This window comes from Marmota monax, unplaced genomic scaffold (assembly GCF_021218885.2).
Source record: "Marmota monax isolate L192 unplaced genomic scaffold, Marmota_monax_Labrador192_F-V1.1 WCK01_AAM20220418_F8-fsc00017, whole genome shotgun sequence".
NCBI classification, from domain to species: domain Eukaryota; kingdom Metazoa; phylum Chordata; class Mammalia; order Rodentia; family Sciuridae; genus Marmota; species Marmota monax.
This window is the reverse complement of record NW_026695241.1, coordinates 19,574,265-19,591,426: the sequence shown is the minus strand read 5'-3', so window position 1 is coordinate 19,591,426 and position 17,162 is coordinate 19,574,265. Positions and strand designations below refer to the sequence as shown.

Genomic DNA, 17,162 nt, shown 5'->3' with positions numbered 1-17,162 from the left:
TCACAAAAATCTAAATCAGAATTTCTACATGAAATATCCAAATTATTATTATATTATTATTATTATTATTTGCTGGGGATGGAGCCCAAGGTCTCACACATGCTAGGCAGGCACTGTACCCCTGAACTACAACACCCCATCCTGAAATCTCCCAATTTTAAAAATACTCTGCAAACCAACAAAATATGTGGGTGGGTCAAGCCTGCCCTTTGCAGGACCCAGGGCAAGAGTACAAATAGAGGCCACGTATCCTATCTAAATATTTAAATGTCATAAACCAAGTTTACCAAATCCTCAATAAAATACATTCTCTTGGTCAAAGATAACTTCATCTGAACCTGAAAGTCCAGCTTTGAATTGAGAACTCTTGGGTGCTGCGTTTTCTATTGACACGAGGTTATGAGGGGAGAGACAGCCCTCAGGCTGCAGTGTGCCCTCTCCCTGTCCCTCCCTTGGCTCTTCCTGGGCCTCAAGTTCATGTTTGTGGTCACATCAGACTGCAATACCAGGTTCTACCCATCTCCACCCCCACAGATAGCCATCCCTTGGCCACCTTGGGTCTGGGATGCATAGACCAGTGGCCTGACCCACCCTCAAGAAGAAGTGTCTGGGGAAGAGAGCCATAGCTCTAGGAAGGCAGGTCAGGGACAACTCAGGGGATTCTGTGTTCTGGGCTTCTGGGGCATGGTCTAAAGAGGAGACAGAGAGCTCTGGGTGGTTATGTCTTCTTGGTCCTAAGGACTCCTTGCCTTATGGGAAGGGTGCAGCAAGAGGAGGCCAGGGCTTGTTCCCCTAGTGTCGGGAAGTCCAGAGCAGGGACTTTTTTGCATGAATTTGAAGATAGTACTGCAGAGGGCTGCCAATCTGTCACACTAGTCTAGGTCAGCAATGTCACCCGAGAAAGCCCAAGGCTACGGGAAGGCCCTGTGGAGCAAGAAATGGATGCAAAATAGCCTCCCTCATTGTCAATCAGTTGCCTTGACCTGAGGGCTTCTGGGGAATGTTGGTTTCCCCACCTGCTGTCCTTGGGGTTCACATCTGACTAGCAGCGTTAAGTCCCTGAGTGAACCCCGAAGCAAATTACCAGAAAGCCAGGTTTTCGGTCCTCAGGTTGAGAAGCGTGGGTGGGGAGAACAAGGGAGACACTCTCAACCCAGAGGTCACAGGGCTGCCGTCTGCTGGACCCACACTTACCAGCACTGCTCCTGAATGTAGCAGCTGTGGCTGTGGCTGCGGCTTTGCGGTGGAGGAGGCGAGACAGCTGAGTGTCCCAGTTCTTTTCGGGTCAGACAGGCTATCACTATCCTCTGACCTTGTCCGCTTCTCCTCCACTGGTTTCACCTATCCCAAAGCTGCTCAGGAATTCCAAAGAGAGAATGAGGCCTAGGTAGGAAAGACTCCGTACTCTTCTATCTCTGATCGACAGGACTGGCATATCAAGAGGCAGCTGGGGACAGCAATGCTTGGCCCAAAGGAATGGGTTCCTAACGGTGGCCTCAGAAGCTTCATAGCAAGTACGTGGAGGAGGCATTTAATGGAGTTCTTGTTGGGGCCTTGTGGGAGTGAGTACCAGGGGAGTGGAAGATGGAAGGGACCAGAGACAGATCTCTCCAAAATATCTTGGTTTTTGACCAATGGATATGTAATTTGAATTAGTCCCTTTCCAGGAAAATAAAATAAAAAGCCAATCTTGGAACCAGACACTGCAGTGCACACCTGTAATCCCAGCAACTCGGGAGGCTGAGGCAGGAGGATTGCAAATTTGAGGTCAGCCTCAGCAACTGAGCAAGATCCTGTTTCAAAACAAAAAAGACAAAGGACTGGGCATGTAGCTCAGGGATTAGGTGCCCCAAAATTCAACCCCCAGTACAAACAAAACAAAACAAAATAGTAACTGATCCTGGTTTCAACAATCCACTGGTAGGCAAAGATAAGGAATCCCGCCCACCCCCGCCTTGGAAGAATTTAGTAAAAATCTGTACTGCTACTCAGGTGGTTTGTCTGGCTTGCTCTGGAAGATTCCTATAGAGAGACTGCTGAGTTGGCATTGCACCTGGAAACCCAGGTTGGGAGAGATGGCAGAGACTGATCCTTGCCCTCCCAAAGCTGACCTTTCCTTTCTCCATACTTCAGAACCCTCATTTTGATAGCAATGTGCCCTGATGGAAAAAAATCACATCTCCCAGACGGGGTCTTGCAGCTAGAGATGGCCACGAGACACAGTTCTGGCTCACGGGACTTCAGCAGAAATTGCTAGGTAGGGCTTAAGGGAAGGATAAGTTCTTTAAAAGGTGAGGAAACCATCTTGAGACTATGAGAAAACAATGCTTACGGGAAGGAAAGAGGTTCCAGGTCCCTGATAATCCTGAAGAAACGGGATGGTGATACAGCTCTAGACAGCCAACCTCTGGACCTCTTTTAAGTGACCGTGGAGAGAGTTCATTCGGTGACACTCCTGTGAACTGGGTTTTCAATTTAAATGCAACTTAACCTACTTCTGTCTAATGCAGGAGCCAAAGGGACCAAGGACCAAGCAGAGGATTTATACAATTCCCCTAGCTCAGGGGTTCTCGATTAGGGGTGACACCCTCCACCCACACACACCATGCACATGAGGCTTTGTCAGTGTCAGGTGACACTTTCAGTTGTTACAGCTTGGAAGAGAGCTGCTGCTGGCTCCTCATGGGTAGAGGCCAGGGATGTTACTGAATGTGCTGGAAGGCACAGGGTAGCCTCTACGGCAAAGACAGATCCAGCCTCCAGCCTTAGTAGCACAGATGTTGAGAGCCCCTGCAGCTGGCTGCAGAGCTCCGGGAGCGCTGGACCATCAGCCACCAACCTACCCTGACACTCTCCATCCCTTCTCCCTTGGAACCAAACCCCGTGCCTTGGCCAGCCTAGAGAGGTCATGACCTGGACCACACCTTGCTTCATTAACTCTTCCTGGACCTCTTTTGACTTTTCAGTCGTCCTTCAGGTAGGGCCCACGGTCTTCATTTTTTAATAAGCTTCCCTGGCCAAATACAGAGAATACTAAAGTGTGGAGACCCAGGGACAGCCATGAGATTTTATCTTTTTCTCCTAAGCATCCATGTCTGAAAAGTTAAAGGCATCATCTCTCACTCTTCTATCTAGAGGTGTTGGAAGACAGCGACCATATTTTCCAAACCATCTGCAGCCATAGACAGGTCCCTGTTGATAGAGATCAGCTCTTTATAGTTGTGTCACTGGGGTTGAGAATCAGATCAGCACCAGGTGGTCCCAGCCCACCCCCACCCCCATAAGCACATCTTCTCTAAGTGAAGCCAGCCCTACCCACATGAAATGAAAGAAGGGACTCACTCCCATGGAGATGGTAGGAATTGAGGACAGGAGCCCCAGTGTGAGGAAGTCGGGTAGAGAATTGTGTCTGCTTAGTTACACTGTTGTCCAGCTTTTAGTCTTATGTCTAGATGTCACCTATCAGACAGAGGCAAGGGCCGGGATCACAGAAAAGGCAAGCTGGAGTCCTGAACAGGGCTCTGCCAAAGCAGATCCACCTTAGTCCACTCCTCAGTCTCCATTCTATTACTCAAAGCTCTGCTTCCACGACGATGGGCAATGGAAGTTGTTCTGACTGCATCACCACTGCCCATGTCCCACACTCTGCACACACAAACACCACACAAAGAACAGTCCTCTGGACCACAGAGGAAAAGAATATCTTCCTAAGATGTGACTGCTCAATCCACTATGTGCTCCTGCCATTGCTAGAGACCCCCAAAAATAAGGCCACCTGACCTTGAATTCGAACCTCCAAAACTATGAGTGCTAAATAAACCTCCCTTTATTTCATAAGGAGTCTGCCTCAGGTATTTTGTTATAGAAACACAAAGTTGGCTGATATACCAGCCCATCTGTTCAGGGGCAAGATTCAAAATTCAGGCCAGGCAATCAGAATGGACTGGAGCAGGGTCAAAGCTTGCCTCTGCTTTGCTCATGGTGGGGCACTTGGGCAGGGGCTGTTGACAGAGGAACTACAATCAGTTCAGCTGCACTGGGTGCATATCACCAGGATATCAGCTTAGCACCTAGGGGGCTGTGAGCACCTCAGGAGAAGGGGCTCTCCAGTGTGTCTTTTTTTTTTTTTAAGAGAGAGAGAGAGAGAGAATTTTTAATATTTATTTTTTAGTTTTCGGTGGACACAACATCTTTGTATGTGGTGCTGAGGATCGAACCCGGGCCGCACGCATGCCAGGCGAGGGCGCTACCACTTGAGCCACATCCCCAGCCCCAACCAGTGTGTCTTTATAACTCTGCTTTCTTCTCCCTTTGGTCCCCACCTGTCCCTGCCTATCCAAGGGCTTTGCATAGAGCAGGTGGTTAGCTTACATATTTTTAAAAACATATAAAATTAACACACACACACACACACACACACAGACACCTTGGGTAGAAGAAAGAAAATAAAAAGAAAGAGAAAGTATAGGAGGAATGGAAGGAAGAGGGAAAGTTGAGTCTATTCTAGAAGAATAACACTACAGACCTTCCCCTGCCTTCTCACTCACCCACCCCAAAATATTTATCTATGTGCTTACTAGAAATAAGCATTGGGTGCTCTTGAAAGAGAAAGGTCCAAACTAAGAGTGGTGCATGGAGAAGGAAGGGGACTCTGCCATTAAGCTTCTCGCGAGGGAGGATAGCGACTGCCATTGATCATTACCTCATTTTCTGTATTCTTGTTTTAGGGACAGTGTTCCCATTGTACAGATAAGAAACTTGATCACGAGAGATTAAAGGGTTTTCCCAAGGTCACACAGCCAAGTATGGAGACAGGACTCAGACTCATCTTTGCTGCCTCCAAAGTCAGAGCTGCACAGCCAACCTGAGCTCAGAAGGGGCGCATTTCCCAAGATCACAGCCCAAACCACTAGAGCGGCCGTCCTCGGTTGATGCTGCCACCTAGTGTCAGGACGTGGAACTGTGGAGACCCACCAACCTGGTTCCCTCCGCATCCCTCTCTGCATCTTAGAGAGAACTGGACCTCTCCACAGGTCCACCTCTGGTAGCCAACCACTCCTTTGGCTGAGGCTTGGATAGACCGTTGAACTCTAGTTGTGGGCTGGCACCTCTTTGGGCTTCTTCACAGTGTCTCCCTGGGCACAGCTCTAAAGAGATATGTGAGCTGGGTGCGGTGACACATGCCTGAAATCTGAGCCACTCAGGAAGCTGACGCAAGATCACCAGGCCAAGACCAGCCTGGGAAAATTAGCAAAGCCCTGTCTCAAACTAAAAAGTACAAAAGGGATGGGGATGTAGCTTAGAGGTAGAGCACCCTTGGGCTCAACCCCCAGTACTGCAAAGATAACAAATAAATAAGTAGATAGATAGACGGACGGCTGTGTGAATGAATGGCAGGGATGCAAATCTCCATGGGTTCAGGGATCAACCTGGTCTCCATACACAACCTCTGAAGGCATTTCACTGTGAAGGTCAAAGTGGATCACATCCCCATTTAGGCTGCCCTCGGTCTTTAGTGTAAGTCCCGTTTGGTTCCATTTGTCAAGCGCCAACCATCTCCCTGGTACCTTCTTAGGCAGCGGTGTCTAATTTCATCCAAAGCCCAATGAGGTCAACATGGTTTCGCAGAGCGGGGATCCAACCTGATCCCCAGATTCCAACACAACAGCCCTGCTCCACCATGCTGTTCTGCCACCCTGCTTCTGCCAGTGGACTCACCTGTTGAAACCTGTTTTTGTCAGCCCAGGCATCCAGACAAGATGACTCAACCGCCAACGGGGGCAGACTGGCAGGGGAGAAAGGCCTGTGTCAGCCGATTGGCTTTCTTGACCTTTAAGGCAGTAAGAAGTCACCTCAATCTGAAACGTGTGGCTGAGGAATGATTTCAGTCTTGATTGCAATACGGTCATGACAGGTGACAGAGAAGCAGAAGCAATTCTCACCCGGGCACTTTACAGCTCTTTCTGGCTCTTCTTTCAACCTCAGCTCACCTGAACCAGGGAAGCCAGAGGCTAAATATTTTTTTGTTTGTTTGTTTTAGATCCAAATTTTTGTTATGTTTGTTTTATAGAAGGAGAATAAGGGTCACCTCCCCAAAGCACGACGGTCTCGCAAAACACATGCCTCACTCCACCCAAAATGAATCAGGAACTTCTCTGCGAAGTCCTCAAAGACTGCCTCTGAAGCTCGTATTTGGGTCAAGAAATCTATATTTGATTTTGTATGATCTAAACTGGTTGCCCATAGTGAAAATATCAACACAGTGCACGCAGCAAGGGCGGGTATCAGGTGACATTTATAAAGCAAATTTTTCTTTAACCTGAGATATATAGATTAGATCTATAAATTAGTGATTTCTTACATTTGCTGGGGGAGTCATTGGACTGTTTTGAATATCTTACACCAACCATCCATCTCTACCCTTTATAAAATACATGTGTGCTCGTTAAATTTGGGTAGACCCCTGGGTAAAAACACAGCCATCCCCCCAGACTCAAGAAACACAGCTGCTGGTAGAAAACATGCTCCAGGGCAGCAGCCTGGACCTGAGCGAGGCTGGAAGACATCAAGAGCTCTTCAGCTGTCACAATTTAGTGAGCCCGGAGTCTCCTGTACCTGCAGGGAGTCAGCTCTCTTGAGGTGAGGCGAGATCTTTGACTCAGGGGACATTCCGACTTGTCACCTGATGCATGTCACTGCTGGTAAGCAGGAAGAAAGAGACATAATGAAGGATATGATAAAGTCTGGAACTGGAGGAAGACTTGGGTGCATTACTTTATACTAATTTGTGAAAGATTACAAGCTTTATAGCTTTTTAAAGATGCTAAAATTTCCCTTTGACAAAATGTTCTCATGCTAAAGTGACCGTGTCAAGTGCCCTCGGAGAGCAGCAAATGAGAGATGAGTTCTTTCGAGAGATGACTGGGGGCCCTGGAACAGGATCCCAGGGACATAAGAACCTGCCCCAATCCCAGCCTAACCCCCCCCCCACATACATATACTTTCCTAAAAACAGGTGACCTCTTTCGGCCTCAAATCCTATTCTTAAAATGTTGTTCCTATGACTTGCAACATTTGTTAGAATCAAAAGCAAATGCTCCTAGTGAGAGGTGACACTTTGTCATATCAGCCATTCACACTGTAGACAGAATTTTCACTTGCCACTCCTCCTCCTAGTTTTTCTGATTCACAGGAGACTAGAGAGGGAATAAGATAGCTGGAGACTGGAGCGAGGGTAAGAGAGGGGAATCCGGGAGGCAGATGCACTGAAACCAAATAGAATGTGCAGTGCCATGATTTCTATCATGTCTGATGCCAACCTTATCTTGATCGTCTGGGTTTCAGTGGAGGCTCAGCTGGCTGAGTGGTTCGAGTCGTTGGCCTCAAAAACAAATTGCAGCCATCAAAATACTAGTCCCTGTTCTTCCTCCGAGTTAGATGTCCTGAGTAGTGACGTTAGGTCACAGAACTGCCCTCCGCTTCATGCCAGGGGGTGCTGCTGTCGCTGCTGGGTGTACACGTGCACCCTGGGGCACATTTGAAAGCTGAGTGTGTTCATAAGTCCTCCTGCTTTACACACTGGGTGCTCGTGAGTCCCTTGGCTTCTAAGTGGACACAGGGCCGGTTCCCCCTAGCGTCTCCTCTTGAAGACTTGACCTGCCTCCCGGCTGCAGAGTCCTGACTGTGACCTCCATGTGGCTTCTTCCCTTGCTTGAGCTCAAACTGCTCTTCCCCAGAAAGGTCTCCCCTAACTACTGTCTCGCCCTCTATTTTGCTACCTTGCATGATACTGTGCAAGCTCCATGGACTGTCTTATCCGCAGGGGTTATGAATTTCAAGAAGTTCAGGACACTGTCAATATGTTCACCATGACGTCCCCTGTGCTTGGAGCAGTGCCAGACACACAGTTAGGACAACAATGTTTGCTAAGCTAATAAATGAATGAATATCACTACCCCAGCACCCCCCATCCCTGCCCTCTTTCCACCCCTCACTAATTGTAGCAATGTCAAGACCTTTCTGATGCCCCAAACCTGTCCAACCCACTGGCCACAGGCAGCCTTTTGACAGCCCTGGAGATGGTAGGGCTATGTCACCTTCCAAAGGAAGTGAGTGTCTGGGATACAGAGGGAAGCAAGGTTTTGAGATGATACGTGGGTCCAGGCACATGAGGGAGAATGAGTCCCTGCCATGTGCCACCGAGGCTGTGGGGAGATGGAAACAGATTGTGTCAGTAGTTTCACATTGTGGTTACCTGATTCACCGGTAGAGCTGGGCCACACCAACAGAGCAATTATACAACACAGCCGTTGCCATCACATAAATCTGGTAACTATTTCCTATCTCGATTTACACTTATCTCTCTAACTCAGTCAACATATCATCGCCACCATTTCTGTGGCCTCCGTGAAACATCTCTACTGTTATTCACTTAATCTTTAAAGTCAACGTATTTCTAAATGTTTGGAAAAATGTAAGCGACACAGTCAGTTGTATACATTTCTGGAGTGATATTTCAATACATGTATATAATATACAATGATTAGATCAGGGTAACTGGCATATACATCACTCAGACATGGATCATTTCTTTGTGTTGGGAACATTCAAAATCCTCTCTTCCAGTCATCTTGAAATATTCAACGAATTGTTATTAACCAGAGTGTGTTAGTCAGCATTTCATTGCTGTGACAAAATACCAGAGAAAAGCTATCTAAAGGAGGAAAGTTTCATCCGGGTTCGTGGTTTCAGATGTTTCAGTCCTTGGTCACTTGGCCCAGTTGCTTTGGGCAGGTGTAGTCCAGTGAAGGGGTGCTGAGGAGTTGGGTGCAATGTGGGTCATGTCTCAGGAACAGGCCCTAAAGTTAGTCAGTTTTCCATTACAGTAACAAATACCTATGATAACCAGTTTATAGAAGCAGAGGGCTTCCTTGGGCTCACAGTTATGGAGGTCTCAGTCCCTGCTCAGTTGGCCCTGCTGCTCTGGGGCCTGTATTGCTTCAGCACATCATGGCAGGGAGACCATGGGAGCTTGCAGTGGAGAAAAGCCATTCATCTCATATTGGGAAGAGAAGGAAAAGAGGAAGCAAAGCCAGGGGTGCAGATCAGTGAAAAAGCAATTGCCTGGCACGTGTGAAGCCTTGGATTCAATCCTCAGCAAAGGAAGGAAGGAAAAGAGGCAGAGGAAGGACCTGGGGTCCCACTATCCCGTCAAGTCACCAGAAGACCTCCCACTAGGCCCCACCTATTAATAGTTCCACCACCTTCCAATCGCACCAAGCTGGAGAACGAGCCTTTAGCACAGGAGCCTTTGGGGACATTAAATATCCAAACTATAGCTTAAGGGGAGGAAGGTGGGAGGTGGGGGGCACACAGATGAGAAAGCGGAGGTGGAGACAGGTGTGGAGGAGGGATCAGAGGAGGTAAGCCAGATACTCAGGGTGAAGGTTAGGGATGGGAAGAAGTGGGTGCTAGGAGTGTGTCCCACCACCCCAGACAGGGCAGCCTGTCCTCCTGGGACTGGACAGCTGCCACCCTTGAGCCATCCCCACACCACCTGAAATGATCTCAAAACACTGGTGTCTGGACCCCTGCTCAGAAGCAGAGTTTCAGTCGGTCAGTCTGGACTTTGGGGGTCAGAAAGCCAGAAACATGCTCTCCTGTTGGAAAGATAAATGAGTTCTTGGGAGCACTGGGGACGAAACAGGAAGTTAGGGAATGAAAAATAAGTCAGGAAAGACCAGAAAGGAAAACAGTCATACTGAGATCCGTACAAATATTGTATCTGCAGAAATAATTGCAGCTACGAAGCTGCGTTTGGGTTCTTGAGTCATCTTCAGAATCACACAGATCACTGTGCATGAGAAATTCTGGATACAGGCAGCCCTTGAAGGTGGCGATGCTCCTGAGTCACACCGTGATAAATGAGATGGTCCTTTCAAGTGGATGATGTCACCGAGCACTGGCAGAACAGGGACCTGGGTGCCTCATTTCATTTCATTTATTTCATTTTATTTTTTGATAGAATGTTTGTAAAGACTCTGTCAATGAAAATCAAACAAAAAATGATCCCTGATTAAAAGGAAAACAAGAAAACAGTTAACTCTAAGTCAGAGATGAATGATGTAGACCCAGGAGCACAGATTCACATTTCTTTGAACGAACGATCCAAAGAAGAAAAGAGGTGTAACAACTTTTGTGGTAGGTGCCTCATTTCTAAAGGTACTCGACTCTCGATGCATACAGGTAGTGGAAGGCATCATCATTTTATCTGGCTGGTGGATTGCTGATCTCATTCTGAGACCTGCCCCTGTTCCACTCCAACAGCTTTTGGGAGCTGCCCTGTTCTTATATAAGTCCCTTGCTGCCAAAGTTATGGTTGATGAGGCTGGGCATGGGCACCGGGGAGTTTGCATTTAGGATAAAAATGTCTGCGCAGTCTCTCCCAGGCAGCTGAAACTGTTAAGAGATGATATCCAGTGGGGTTGGCTGCCATGTTGGACTGTCCTCTGGAGACTGTTTTCAGGAAGAGGGACGATGGGAGCAGACGGTCAGGAAGAATCAGAGAAGGCAAGAGTCCTGAGCATATTGCATCCCTAGGTTCTGGTTGCTCCAGGGCCTTCAGCCACACCCTGCCCTTCCTGCCACTAGACCCGTCAACTCCTCCATGACATCTGTGACCATCTCCCTCCCCCATCTCAGTGTTCTCGAAACCACCCTCTCTGGTTAGGCTGGTTCAAGTTGGGCTCCTGTCATTTACCACCAACTCTCTAGTGCATAGAAAAAGTGACTGGAGAAAAGCCGGGTACAGCCAGCACTCTTGGTTTCCCCATGGGAGACCCCAGGTGGTGCTCTCAAGGACCACCCAGGCTGATTGGCACCGGGCAGCAGGGGCTTCCACCACAGCTGGCTTGGAAGAGCTTAGAAGGAATCCATCTCCCTTTGGGGTTTGTTTTGAACTGTTTATTTCTCGTTTTTCTACTTATTCACAGATTCAGGTGAATCAGAGCAGCCCCACCCCGCCCCCACCCACAGCACCCTCACCTGGAGGAGGCGAGGGGGACAGGATGGCCATGCCAATTGCTACAGAGGCGAGAGGAGCTCTGCACGCATTTCCTTCCATCAAATGTGACTCCTGGGTCTCCGTGGGAATCCACACTCAGAATTTAAAGTCGATTCTCTGGCCTCGTCCGGGAGCCACTGAGGCAGTGGTAAGGACGAGTGGAAGACACCGTCAAGTTCAGCGGGGAGTGTAACAGGAAGCCAGCAATCTCTCCCAGGCGCTATTCCTCTGCAACTTCACTTCCTTCTCTGTAAGATTTTAAGGCTGCTGCTGCAGGTCTCCCTCTGGGTAGCAGCTCCATCTGCCCTGACAGTCCCCCCGGAAACCCAGGCAGGTGTTGTCCCGATTCTGACCTCCCCACCTGTACTCCATAGTGCAAGCCCAGAGCCCACCGTACCTGCCCACCCCTCTCTAACCTGTTTGCTGTTCTTGTTGAAGTAGAATCCATTCTCACCTGGTGACCATGACAGCCTCTCAAGAGGTCTCTCTGTCCCCACCACCACTGGATTCTCTTCGGAATAACCAGAATCTCACCAAGTGACAATTCTGATGAGTCTCTTACCTGCTTCAGACCTCTAGTGGCTCCCTTTGCTCTTAAGATAGAGTTTTTTTTTTTTTAATCCCTTTAATAAGGCCTACGCCAACCCACTTCTTCTCACCTCTTTCCCTCACTCTGATCCAGCCACACTGGCTTGGGTCAACTCCTTCCAAGGGCCCTGCTCCCTCCTGGCTCAGGGCCTTCATATATTCTGTTCTCTCTTCCAGAAATGCCCGTTGCCCTCTTTTTGCCAAATGAGTTTTCTTCTTCTTCTCCTTCTCCTTCTTCTTTTTGGATTGAACCCAGGGGTCCTCTACCACTGAGCTACATCCAAGTCCTTTTTTTAATTTTGAGACAGGGCCTCACTAAATTGCTGAGACTGGCCTTGAACTTGGGATCCTTCTTTCTGCCTCAGCCTCCTAAGTTGTGGGGTTACAGCCTGCGCCACCTCTCCCAGGGAGCTCCACCCTCCCTCAAGATCTCACTTAAGGGCTGGGGATGTGGCTCAAGTGGTAGTGCGCTCGCCTGGCATGCCTGCGGCCCGGGTTCGATCCTCAGCACCACATACAAAACAAAGATGTTGTATCCGCCGATAACTAAAAAATAAATATTAAAATTCTCTCTCTCTCTCTCTCTCTCTCTCTCTCTCTCTCTCTCTTAAAAAAAAATCTCACTTAAGATCTAGGACATTTGTAATTGTTACCAACACTCACCACACCGACCATGATTTTCCTTAGTTGTGTATGGAAGTGTTTGACACTCGTCCTCCACCTAGACCACAAGCTCCTTGAGGGCAGGAGGGACCACGAGATCCTCAATACCTGCCACGGTCTGGGCAAGTCCTACCGATTGCTCAAGACGCTGTCCAAACCTCTCCCTGAGAAACTCCCTTTGCCCCTCGCTTGGTCGACCCATGAACCAGCCTGGAACTCGACCATGGCCCTCACTGTGCTCCCAGTGATGATCCAGTCTCACAGTAGCGGTCCGTGGATCTCTGAGGGCAAGAAACTCATCTTTGTTGGGTTTGTTTCCCCTTCACCCAGCACAGGGCCTGGCCTGCAGGAGGTTCATGAATGAATGGTTCCCACCCAGTTCCCTGGGGTCTGGGGTTTACCCTTTAATCCCTGACAAATTCAGAGGCTGAGCCAGAAGAGCCTGTCTGTCCTTTCTCCAGAGTGATGGCTCCAGCCCAATGACCCTGCCCAGTCAGTCAGTGCCCCTCTGCTTTGTCATCCACATACCTCTGACTGTTCCCCTGACAACCAACAAATGTAGCTGTCACAAAGTAGTTCCTCCGGTCGGCTATGCAAACTGGGCTTTCTATAGATTATGCAAAACCAAACCATTTAAATATCTCCTTCCTCTTCGACTGGTGTGTTTTAGTTAGGTCTTTCTCATATCTGGAGTTGGGAGCAACATCTTTGTTTTCTAATTAATACTTAAAATACATAAAAGGTAAGAAGAAAGAAAGTGGGCGGCCCTAAACACTCCAGTACACCCAGCTGAGGAAATAAAATGGGACCCTCATCCCTGGGCCTTTTCTTTAGTGAAGGACTAACTCCATCTAAGGCCTTTCCAGAATCTCCTGTCTTTCCAGGGACCTGAGAAATCGGCTTCATTGTCCTAGACACAATGTCCAGGGAGGAGTCCTCATCTCGACTCTCTCCTAAGGAGAGCGGGTCTTCCTCTGCCCTCAGGTCTGGGCAGGCCCTGGGCACATCCCTTCAAGGACAGACTCAGAAAAGCCCTGAACTGAGAGGATCTGATCAAGGAGGGAATCCAGACTTCCCCTTGGCACAGGGAGGCCCTCCCAACCGTCCCACCCTTTGGGCTTTGTGAAGGGTGGTAGTGGGGCCCAAATACTACGGGGGAGGCACCCTGGAAAAGATAGAAGGAAACAAAAGGAAGAAAGGAGACCTGAGTGTCCGGAACAAGTGGGCCATGTTGTCCTCCATTTGAGGTCATCTCCCCGAAGAAATGTACCCGAGAAGTCAAGTCAGTCCTTTGTGTCCCTTCTGTGAGCCAGATATGGAGCTAAGGTTGGGGTTTAAACATGAATGGAACTCACAGGAAGTGGGCGAGTTGGAGTCGATCAGCATTTATGAGAAAGGATGGCAGGATCTCCTATCAGGTGCACGTGCCGCGTGGGGAAGAAGCTTCTAGATCACGATTGGGCATGGGGTCGGCTTCCTGGAGGGCAGGCCCTGCACTGAGGAGCACAGGCCGGGCGGTGGCTTCCCAACACTGGTGGAGCAGCGGCTGGTTCTACCCATCTGGAGCAAAAGGGGGTTGTGGGTGGTGGCCTGAGATGCGGCCAGAGCGACGTCACAAAGGACTTGTGTGCTAAGCTGAGGAGTGGGAGCCCTCTGAGAGCTGGAGGGGGAGAGACCTGAAGAGAACTGGAAAGCCCCAAGAAACAGGTGATGGTGAATGGAAGGAGTAAGAACAAGGAGGAGGCAGTGGCCAGGCCAAGGTGAGAAGCCATGACAGAGAACTAAGGTGGCGGTGGTGGGAAGGGAGAGGAGGGAAGGCAGGAGCCAGTGGGTGGCGAGTGTGAGGAGGGAGGTTCTCAGGCTTTGGGTTTCCATGACTGTGGGCCAGCTGCCGTCCATCCACAGGATTCCAGAGGAGCAGACAGCAGCATGCCTCTTTGGATGACCAGACAGAGTTGAGTTGTAACTGGAAGGGATGAGACTTTCTAGAATCTTCTTTAAATATGAAAGATATTTAAAATAACAAAAAGGTCGCAGAAGGGCCAACAAGATTAGGATGTGGCTACTAAGGCCTCTGACCACACATTGATTTTTCTGAGGTGGTGATATCCTGGTGCAGCGTTGCAGGTCACAGGTTAGCTAAGGGGACATCCCTTCCTTTGAGATTCCAGGGTTGGAGTCTTGGTGTCCTTCTTAGCAACCATATTATCAAATCCAGGATGGAGTTGACCACACTCCGAGACATCTTAGTGAAAGCAGCTAGACCGCCATCTAATCTGATTTGACTTTTAAATGTGGAGGGTTATTTTGTTTTTAAAAAATGAGAATCAGGCATAGTTTAAAGAGAAACAGTCACCTATCAAAAATACCAGTTTCCTATCCCCCTTTCCTGTTCTCTGACAGCTGCTTACAGCTCCATGATTCTTTTGGTATTTACCTCCAAGTAGCACGAGTACACTGATGCTTCCTGATTTTTGCCATGTTAAGTGTTCACAAGACACAGCCTTTCCAATATGGCAGACAACCACCACACACGTGTGCCCGGTCCCATTCCCCCACCCTCCCAAAAAAGTCAGATCACCCAAGGTGATGTCTATATAATGTGACCTTCCGTGTTCACATGATCTGATTGTGTCCATGCTATGAACAGCTGAGTCATTTAAGGTATACCATGATTTTATTTCTCCTTTCCTCCACAGCTCCACCAAAATTTATCATGACTTTCTGCCATTTATTCAGCTATATTTATGGCTCTTATCACTAGTTCAATCCCTCATTCTCCCCCAATTGTGGAAACCTCCTCTTAATATTTAAAAAAAAATAATACCACCAATATCACCTTGAATAAACCTTCCCTCAAGTCTTCAGACCAGCTTCAGTCTGAACAGGCTGCCTCTTCTTCTGCTTGGCATATTGCTTGCTGTCCACCTGTGATTTTTTCCTTTAGCATGGAAAAATCTTCCTGTCACCTGTCCCTTGTGTTGGAATCCCTGTTTCAATCTTATTCTTCCTAGGTTTCCTCCCTTGTTTTGGTGGAGCATATCCTTTAGCAGCTTTCTGAGATGGGAGATAAGACAGTCCCCATTTTTGGAACTCTGCACGTCAGGACATGTTTGATTCTTTTTCATACTTAGTTTTTGATAGCTTGGGTACAGAATTATAGGCAGGAAATACTCTTTCCTCAGAAGGCACTGTTCCACTAATGGACCATTTCTAGGCTTGATAACTCTAATGACATTTTTTTTAGTTGTAGTTGGACACAATACTTTAATTTTATTTTGTTTATTTTTATGTGGTGCTGAGGATTGAACCCAGGGCCTTGCATGTGCTAGGTGAGCGCTCTACCACTGAGCCACCACCCCAGCCCTCTAATGACATTTTGTCCCTATTTTTTCTTTTCTTTTTTTTTTGGAAAATAGTTTATGAAACCAATTTTTCTTATCCCTCTGAAAGTTTGTTGGATCTTCTCTTTGTCTCCAGTTTTTTTAAATTCCATGATGATGTGTAATTTAACTTGGTACTACAGACACATACAGAGGACATGTGCTATCTAATTTGTCTCATTAAATGCTCCAGATATACCTGAGTCCTTAGAGAACTATATATCTGTGGAAAGAATGGGAGATAAGGCAAACAGAATATTGTTGAGCATGTAGTATTCCAAATCTAAATCACACATGCAAAACTATTACAGTCAACCTTACAGATTGCAAGTGCCAGTGTCTCAACTTGATTCATTTCATTGAAAATTTAGCCTTCCTCCGCACTTGATAAGCTCTATGCCCCCTGCATCTGCAGCCCCTGGTTAGCTTGTGGTAACAAGAAGAGTGTGACATTTTTGACTTCAAGTCCTGCTTTTAGAGCCAAGATGTTAGCCAGCAGGGGGCAGACTTTGCAACCATCCTGCAGAGGGCCGGGAAAGTTGGAACTCAATGCCAGGGGTTCTCTCAAGGTGTACCTGCAGATTCCCATAGAACAAATATATAAATAGAACACACAGTAAGCACTTAATAAATGTTTCTTCATTTGGATTAATATGGAATGTTTCTTTATCAGAACATTAGTAATATATTTCTAATTTTTTTTTCTCTTTTGGTACTGGGGATTGAACCCAGGGGCACTCTACCACTAAGTTAATCCCCAGCCCTCTTTTTTATTTTGAGACAGGATCTCACTCAGTTGCTGAGGCTGGCCTCAAACCTGTGATCCTCCCACCTCAGCTTCCTGAGTTGCTGGGATTACAGGTGTGTGCCACCGTGCCCAGTTCTTCCTAAAATCTATGTAACTGTCCACCTTGTGGTGGGAACCAGCCAGGCATCTGCACAGTTCTGGTGGCTGCTGAAATATCATCATCATTATTATTGAAAACAACTTATACACATTATCTTGTTTAATGCTCATAGCAACTCTATGAGACAGGTATTTTAAATCCTCATTTGATAGATTCAGAACTGAAGGATAAAGAGATTAAGTAACTTGCCCAAGATCCCAAAGTTAATAATGGCAGAACAGAGCTCCAAATCTGAGTAGACCCAACCCAGTGCTCACAGCAAATCGATCCACTTCACCACAAGAGCAACCCAAAATATTTCTTGAAATCCAGGTTAGACCCTTGAGATTTGCCACCAGACTAAAGCACTGCTCTGGAAGAGTGCACAGAAGAGACTACATGGAAGGACAACCTGCCTTACTGTTCTAGTTTGTTCTGACACTCATTAGCTGTAGAACTCTGAGGAACACAGCCCCCCTCTCTGAGCCTCAGTTTCTCTATCTGTAAAAGTGGAGTTAAGAATCTATACTGCCCAGTGGCTCGGGAGACTGAGGCAGGAGGGTAGTGAGTTCAAAGCCA

The 17,162-nt window shown here is 47.8% G+C and overlaps 1 protein-coding gene across 4 annotated transcripts in view; it reads right to left on the bottom strand.

Moving 5' to 3' along the window:
• LOC124090279 (guanine nucleotide-binding protein G(I)/G(S)/G(O) subunit gamma-10) overlaps positions 1-17,162 on the bottom strand; it is a 57,379-nt gene that overhangs the window by 38,132 nt on the left and 2,085 nt on the right. The window contains exons 2-4 of one of the 4 annotated variants that reach the window (XR_006851047.2): positions 13,669-13,873; positions 11,044-11,310; positions 8,491-10,040 (exon numbers count right to left, since the gene is read on the bottom strand). The exons of 1 other annotated variant lie outside the window; for it this stretch is intronic. The gene's annotated coding sequence lies outside the window, so the exon portion shown is untranslated. 2 more of the 4 variants (XR_006851050.2, XR_009226356.1) reach the window with 2 other exon arrangements.